The following is an 8,521-nucleotide window of genomic DNA, read 5'->3' on the forward strand; positions in this document are numbered from 1 at the left end:
ACTAGTAGATAGTTCAGTAGGACTCATAGGTGAGGAGTAGGTGAGTTATGGAAAGCAATAGAAAAGACTAGAGAAGTAAGCACTGACCAGAGTGCAAAATCTCTGATGGCTGAGTTTACAAGTTTAGTTTAACTCTGTCTGAAGGCAGTAGAGAATTCCAAAGGAACCTTAAGCAAGGGAATGATGTGTTCATTATTTTGTGTTATAAAGAAGAGCGTTATGTTGCATTTATGCTTTGGAAATTTGAGTGACCAGTAATGTACTTAGGCAAGATAGACCAAGCCACTGAGAGAGAGCAGATTTGAATGTAGATGAAAAATGAGGTGTTTAATTCTGATCCTATGAGTTTGAGGTGCTTTTAGGGCATTAGAAAGATCTGAGTTAAGAGGCAATCAGAAATACCTGTGTAGAATATAGGAGACCTCAGTGTAATAAAGGCTGGAGGCTTGTGAGTGAGATGACCCAGAAAGATGTTCTAGGTTGAGAAAGCAGAGCCAAAGACCAAAGATCTGAAGAGACTGAGAATGTTTTACCTGACAAGAAACAGATTTCCTAGCATCTGGAATTCGCTGTTGTATGAGAAAGGAATTTCATTGATTTCTTAAGTCTTCAGTGGGTGAGTGAAGAATAATAAAAAGACTGTAATGCAATCTGTGTCAGCCATCTACATATTCTTTTCAAAATTTATCTCAACCTCAGTAGCTCAAAACAATAATAAACATTTGTTATCAACAATTTCTGTGGATCAGAGAGTCGAGGATAGCTTAGCTGGGTAGTTCTGGCTTGATGTCTCTCACAAAATTGCAGCCAAGTTGTTGGCCAGAGCTATAGTCATCTAAAGGCTTCATTGAGTCTGGATGACCAACCCCCAAAGTGGCTAGCTCACCTGAGTGGTGAGTGGCTACTGGTTTTTGACAGGAATCTTCAGTATTTCTTCATTCGTGCCTCCCCACACGTGGGCCTCTCTTCAGAGATGTTTGGATGTCCTCACATCATGGAAGCTGGCTTTCCAAAGAACTATTGATTCAAAAGATAGCAGGTCAGAAATTGCAACCTTTTTTTTTTTTTTTCAGTTGAGGTACAGTTGCTTTACAGTGTTGTTTGAATGTGTATGTGTCAATCCCAGTACCCCAATCCATCCCAGCCTCCCTCTACTCCCTGATGGTCTGTCCACACATCTGTTCCCTACATCTGCATCTCTTTTCCTACCCTGAAAATAGGTTTATCTGTACCATGTTTCTAGATTCCACATAAATGCTTTAATATCTGATACCTGTTTTTCTCTTTCTGACTTAATTTATTTTGTATAGCAGACTCTAGATCCATCCACATCTCTACAAATGACCCCATTTCATTCATTTTTATGGCTCAGTAATATTCTATTGTATATATGTACCAAATCTTCTTTATCCATTCAACTGTCAGGGTACATTTAGGCTGCTTCCATGTCCTGTCTGTTGTAAATAGTGCTTCAGTGAACATTGGGGTGCACATATCTTTTTGAATTATAGTTTTCTCAGGGTATATGCCCAATATTGGGGTTGCTGGGTCATATGGTAGAAACTGTAGTTCCTTTTATGACTCAGTCTTGATAGTCAAGTCTCCTCACTTCCACAGCATCCTTTCTGTCACCTTGTAAGCTCTCTTCAGTGTTGGGAGGTGGAGACTACTAGGCGAGAACACACATACCAAGAGGTAAGGATCAGTGGGCGCCATCTTGGAGGTCAGCCGCCATGATGAAGCTATCCAGTGACAGAATAGGTTGGTTCATGAGGCGATTAAGTTCTTGGTTACTGGAGGTACACAAACAAAACCTAGGTCAGAACTGAGTAAATGAGGAAAAGGATGGGGGAATCCTAGAACACATAATGATTAGACAAGTTCCCTCCTTTACGAACTCACAGTTCTCTTAGGAGTGTTTAAACTGACTTGGAAAAAAGAAAAGAGAAAAATGAAGTGAACTGAAAACACCAAAACATTTTTCATTTTTATAGTGAAAATATTTGATAAATTATTTGAGGGTTGCATGTATTAAGTGAGCCTTGAGGTAAGGGCAAAGCAGAGCAGTCCCCCAAGATGAGATGATTGGCAGTATACTCTGGAGAAGGTATCTAGAATTTAAACACTGAGAATTGTTTAATTAGCCTAACTTCATTCAAGACCTCTCAGCCCAATTTTCATTGTTTGTCTTACACACCATAACATCCTTCAGTATCAGCCCATCTTTTTCAGCATCAAGCCCCAAGACTCTGAAACAGTGTTTTGGATAACCTAGTAGGCATTTCATTCTCTAAAGAAACCAATTATATATGAAATTAATAATTAAAATTATAAATAGAAAGAACAAGAAAACATGCATACCCCATGTCCTGCGGGTAGATTTTTGCATGGTGTGTAGGGAATTAGGTGCAAAAAAATCCATTTATGTTAATGGGCATTGCATGTCTAATTTCTCATGCACCACACTGTTGATTTCCCTCTGTGTCTTTGTCAGTACATGGGACCAATGGTGGGGGAAAGAGAGGTGAATGATTTATTTGATGGTCTGTCAATCATAATGGCAACCAGAAATATTCCAAAGCTGTTTTTAACCTCTGTAGAAACAGTTAGTTAGACCATATGCTTTTTTCTTCTTGCCAGATGCTGTCATTCATCAATTTCCTATTAAGAAAATGGGATTCGGCAAAAACCACTGAGGTTCTTTCTCATTTTTAATAGATATGCCACAAAATCAGATTGCAAACGTATTCTTCAGGTTCCACAAAATAACTTCTGACACTTGCTAATCTCCATATTAATTCTGACTGACCTTTAATAGGGTTTCTTGTGTGTGGGCAGAACAACATCCAAAAGTATTATTTTAAAATTATTTTTATGACAAATTTAAAACTAGAGGTTAAATAGATTTGTTTGTGATTATCCAGTCTGAAAAAAAATAGAAATTAAATGGCCATTTAAAAATATCAGCAACATTCTAATATACTCTCTAAACAGTGAAGAGAGATCATAAAATGTTTGAGAATTAAAGGAAGTGGCATGAGTCAAATGCTGGTTACCCAAAGATGTCAAAGAAAGTGAAAAAGCAAAACAGAACAAAACTCTACTGACCCCCTCCCACTGCGCCAAGTAGAAAGATCATTTTGTTTAGAGCAGATGGATACTTAATTGCTGTTAAATCCTGGGTGGGTTTGTTTGCTTGTTTATTTATTGTCAAGGATGACGCAGGGAAAACTAAGGGCTCCTTTTCCTAGGGAGGATAGAATTGTTTCAGCATATACATGGCAGCAGTCTGTCTTCAGGCTTCAACACACAGCTCTAACAACAATCATATTTTGGGTTTTAAATTTGAATGCTCTAGGTAGTTGGAATATATTGACACTGTCGTTTCTAACACAGATCTTCTTGAAGTATTCTTATGATAACACTGATGGCTTCAAATGTTTGCCTGTCATGCTGAATTCACTTAGCAAACCAACTAACATGGAAGTGTAAGGGAAAAGAATATTGTTGCATAACTTGCAATCTGCAGCATTTTGCATTTCTTATTAATAGGAACTGACTCTCTGATAAACCCTGCAAGTAGCTTATAGGAGAGAGGAATGCTCTAAAATTCAAGCAAATTTCTTTGAAGAGTTAAAGTGCTGATCAAAATTCTGAATTTTCTCTGGCTGTCAGCCAGCAAGAAGCATGCAGGGTCTGCTTATTGTTTAAGATTTTGGTAGAAAGCCACTAAGGGAAAAAAAAAAAATCTATGACTTTACAGCTGTCAGACTCTGTTGTATCCACTCCAGCCTAATATTCTCGAGTCTAATATTTTTTAAAGGTCACAAATGAGCTATAATATAATTTTTAACATTTTAATTTTCCCTTTACTTCCCTGGCTGTTTTTTTTTTTTTTTTCCCCTCCCCTGCTGGGACAGCTCCAGTCATGAAGGTCAAGGGAATGATAATGCTGAGGTGGTTCTGTCTTTTTATTCATAGACCAGGTGGAGAGTGCATGTAGCCATACACATGTACCTCCATCACACGGCTTGCCATTGACCTTTGCCCTGAGCTAAAGATTGTACCTTCTCAGGGGATAACAAGTGATTCACTTCGCAGGTAGGCAGAGGCCCGGGGCTCCCTTTGCCAGACACTGCCAATTTTCCTGAATGCTCTCTTGTGATTGGTTTTCTCATAGGAATAGACTATTTGTGAGTACACTGCTGAACTCTCTTTTTTTTTAGGAATATGTCTTTGCCAAGAACAGCTGTCCTTGAGTTGAGATGATTAGTACTTTATCTGTGAATGTAGGTTCCCATTCAGCTGTTGGCTAAAAACTCATTTTCACCCTGGGAAGACATTGCTGTCCTTTTGGGCACCAAAACACATTTTTGGTATTTGATCAAGTTGAGCCATTACAAAAATATGTAATAGTAATCCTGTTTAAGGTCACTATGGTTTGACCTTTAATTGCCAACTATGGTTTCAGTTCTGTAAGATGACCTAGAAAAGTAAGTTAGCTCAATACTACAAAAATAGTAGCCAAGTTTCTTCTTTCTTATCCAGTTTCAACTGGGAGCATGGTTCAAAGGAGAGAAGTGGGCAAAAAGAGGCATAACCCCTTGATTCTGACCTTGACTTAGGGAGTAAAGTCTTTGACAGGTCCATGGGAAGTAAGAGTAGATGGGGATAGAGGCCCAAAGCAAGAGGATTATTTAACCTGAAGCCAAGGTTCTTTAAAACTTCATATTTTGAAGTGTGTTATTTTTAAATGCAGTTGTACATATACAAATACATGTACATTGTTAGATACAAGTATAATAATCTATTAAATTAAATATTGAGAAACAACCATTATTTCTTGAAATATTCTATCATTTCTTTATTTTTTATACCCTTGTATGCCTGAGCTCACTGAAAGACTTTAGTCTTTAAGATTGGCTTTAAAATAAAGCTAAAATAATGCATTAATAGTATGTTGCTGTTTAGTTGCTAAATGGTGTTCAGCTCTTTGGGAGACCCAGTGGACCATAACCAGCTAGGCTTCTCTGTCCGTGAGATTTCCCGTGCAAGAATACTGGAGTTGGTTGCCACTTCCTTCTCCAGAGGATCAAGCCTGCATCTCCTGCATTGGCAGGTGGATTCTCTACCACTGAGTCACCAGCAGTCAAGCCCCACTAATACAGCCCTTAACAAATTAACAAACTGTCTCAAACTGGATGGCTTAAAACAGTAGAAATATGTTCTCACAGTTCTGGCAACTAGCAGTCTAAAATTAGAGGGTCAGCATGTCAGCCTTCCTTCTGTCTGGAGGCTCTGAGGAAGGATCCTTCCTTGCCATTTGCTTTTCTCTGGTAGCTCCCAGCAGTCCTCGGTGTCCCTTGGCTTATAGAGAGGTGTCACTCCATTTGCTGCCTCCATCGTTACATCTTCCTCTGTCTCCTCTGGGTCTGTGTCTCTTTGCACATCCTCTGTTTTCTTATACACCAGTCACTTGATTTAGGATCCACCCTAATCAGTAGGACATACATCCTCAAAGATCCTATTTGCAAGTAAGATCATAGTCCCAGGTTCTGAGTAGACTTGAAAGTTGAGGAAATGCTTCAACCTAAATATCTCTTTTTCCACATGATCTACTGAGATAACTAGCGTAACTAAGAAAACAGCAGGATCAGTGGCCTGCCTTTTTCTTTTCTTTTTTTCCCCTTTTGACTTCTTCCAATTTTTTTAAATTTTTTTTTTATTGTAGTGGTTTTTGTCATACATTAACATGAATCAGCCATGGATTTGCATGTATTTCCCATCCCGATCTCCCTTTTCTTTTAAAGGTACTTGATGCCCTGACAGTTGTGGAAAACAAAACAAAGGGGTTCAGAATAAATAATGTGGAAATGAGACTGAGACGCACAGAGCCAAGGTGGGCTCCGCATGCTGTCCTTGTAGACCCCACGTATTTCCCCACCCGTGATTAGGCTGTACTTCACACTTAGCCCTGACAGAGGAAAGCCGTGTCCATCATGACCCAAGATAAAGGAAAGTACCTCACAGGGACTGGAAGACATTGTAAATGTGCTGCATCTTCTTGGAGCATCAGTTGCATTTGGTTATATTTCTAGGTTAAAATACACATGACTACTTTTTAAACATTTCTTAATTTTAATTTTTAGTTACCAGGGCTTCACATTTTTAAAAATTATCCAGGATGCCCATTCACTGCCTTCTAACATGAGGGTGATTTCATTTGAAAATGCTGTCTCCAGTCTGTATGACCACAATCAGATTAATCTCAACATGATGGTTACATAGTAAAACTTCAGTAAAGATTTGTTAGGTTAATAAACCACTCTGAGAAATTGCTCTGTTCTGTCAGTCCTCACCCAAGAAACTGTTTCAGAGTATCTCATTTTTTATAGAGATCCAAGTCCCTTTCTTGGCATCTGAACCTCTTTGTTGTCTTGTCTCCTGTTGCTTCCCCTGAGCTCTTAACTATTATTTCAATGCCAATACCAAGTAGGAGTGATGTGCTTCTGCTTGAAAGAAATTCTATCTACCTAGAACTTGAACATACTCCATTGTTGAGTCTAATGGTAGAAGTAACTCAGAGAACTGCCAGGTAAGGTAATTTTATCATTTACTGTTTGGTCCAAAATCTAGTAAACCCACCTCTACCCCTCTACAAATTCAGACTATAAACAGGATACTTTGCACACAGTGGTCTCCTAAATAATTCTCTGGCACTACCACCACCTCCTCCTTCATTCATCGTCGTCTTCTTTTCTCCTCTGTGGGAAAAATAGAGCACAGGAGGAGAAGTGGGCAACAGAGGATGAAGTTGTTGGATGGCATTGTCGACTCAATGGACATGAGCTTGAGCAAACCCTGGGAGATAGTGAAGGACCTGGAAGCCTGGCATGCTGCAGTCCATGGGGTCACGAAGATTCAGACATGACTTAGCAACGGAACAACTCCCTCCACTTCTCTGTTCCCCCTCTTCCTTTTTCTTCTTCAGTTCTAGATGTCTATAGGTCCTCTGGCCAATCCATTTGTTCTGTGTACTAGTTTCTATGGTACTGAGTTTGTATTTCAGCTTGAGTTAATGAATCATTCTACTAACTCCTTATTCTTCCCTTATCTAAACACAAACCAAGGAGCATTAGTTGATTGCCTCATCCTTTTCTCAGTTATGGTACAACCAGAGTTATTATAAACCAGAGATGCACAAATGCACGCTAACAATACAGAAGTTGTATTTAACTTTCCTGCAGCAATCTGGAGATAGGTGAGTGATTCCAGAAGTTGTAGTTCTGTGAGATCATTCATTCAGGGACCAGGGCTACTACCATCTGATGCTCCCCTACCTCCAGCAGGTATTATCTTTTCTGCTGGTTCAAACTAGGTTATCAGTACCACATCCACATTGCATCCTTTTGGATGGAGAAAGAGAGGAAGTGGAGGACAAATAACATCCTTTGAAAGCTCAGTCTGTTGAGAGTTCCCTGGGGGTTTAGTGGTAAGGAATCTGGGCTTTCACTGCTTTGCCTTGTGTTTAATTCCTGCTCAGCAAATTGGAAAAGGAAGTGGCAACCCACGCCAGCATTCTTGCTTGGAGAATTCCATGGACAGAGGAGCCTGGTGGGCTACAGTCCATGGGGTCACAGAGAGTCAGACATGACTGAACACACACACTTCTTCAGGAAACTGAGGGCGAAATAAATAAATAAAGCTCAATCTGGAAGTTATGCTTATCTCGTCTCACAAGTGCCCAAAATATAGTCATGTGACCTGGCTTTTCAGGAAAATTTGGCCTCTAACTAAGAGTTTTCTTTCTAAAGGAAAAGGGAGATGTTGGATTCAGGCAGCATTTAGCAGTGCCTGCTTGTTCCCTGCTCACCTTGGCAGTCACCGTCTGGTCTCAACTCCGTTAAGAGCTCTCCTTGATGATTTCAGCAACAGAATATACCTTTCATTTGGCATGTACTGTACAGCATATCTAATCATTCCTGAGTCTTCACTCTAAATGAAATTTTAGATTTCATTAGGGCAAGAATTGTTATTCATTTCATGTACTTCAGTGTGGTTAGCACACAGTAGGCACTCAACCAATACTTCCAGGTGCAGACAATGTATTGCAATACATTAAGGATCCTTATGAATCCTTGATTTCTTTTTATGACAGTTACCCTATGTGTTTCAGACTTGAGCATCTTCATTAATATTCAGGAGAGAGAACTATTATCTTAAAGCAAACTAAACTTTGCTAGCTTCAAAAGAAGAGATAATAAACTATGGAACACACTAAGGGTGAGTGTCTTTGAAGTGAGTATATAGGAAAACGGAATTAATCACCAGCATTAACTGTTTCTTGGAGGCTTAGAGAAAGCACTATATTTGCAGAAAAGAATCATTCAGTTAGAAGAATGATAGATTGGTTAAGAGAACCATAGAGGTCAATGGCTTGTGAAGTGAGCTCTAGACACCAGGGTTTAAAAGGGTGTGACCCAGAAGACCTAGAGGCTGCGAAATTGAAGGGCCACTGCAC

At 39.4% G+C, this 8,521-nt stretch overlaps 1 long non-coding RNA gene across 1 annotated transcript; it reads right to left on the bottom strand.

The window, feature by feature from the left end:
• Positions 1 to 785: 785 nt before the first annotated feature.
• Positions 786 to 7,969, bottom strand: LOC110135309 (uncharacterized). The gene is made up of 3 exons (XR_002313324.2): positions 7,874 to 7,969; positions 1,690 to 1,793; positions 786 to 1,017 (listed from the first exon to the last, which is right to left on the bottom strand). It is a non-coding gene; the product is annotated as an uncharacterized lncRNA (long non-coding RNA).
• Between the last annotated feature and the right edge of the window lie 552 nt (positions 7,970 to 8,521).

Source organism: Odocoileus virginianus, chromosome 3, assembly GCF_023699985.2.
Source record: "Odocoileus virginianus isolate 20LAN1187 ecotype Illinois chromosome 3, Ovbor_1.2, whole genome shotgun sequence".
Lineage (NCBI taxonomy): Eukaryota > Metazoa > Chordata > Mammalia > Artiodactyla > Cervidae > Odocoileus > Odocoileus virginianus.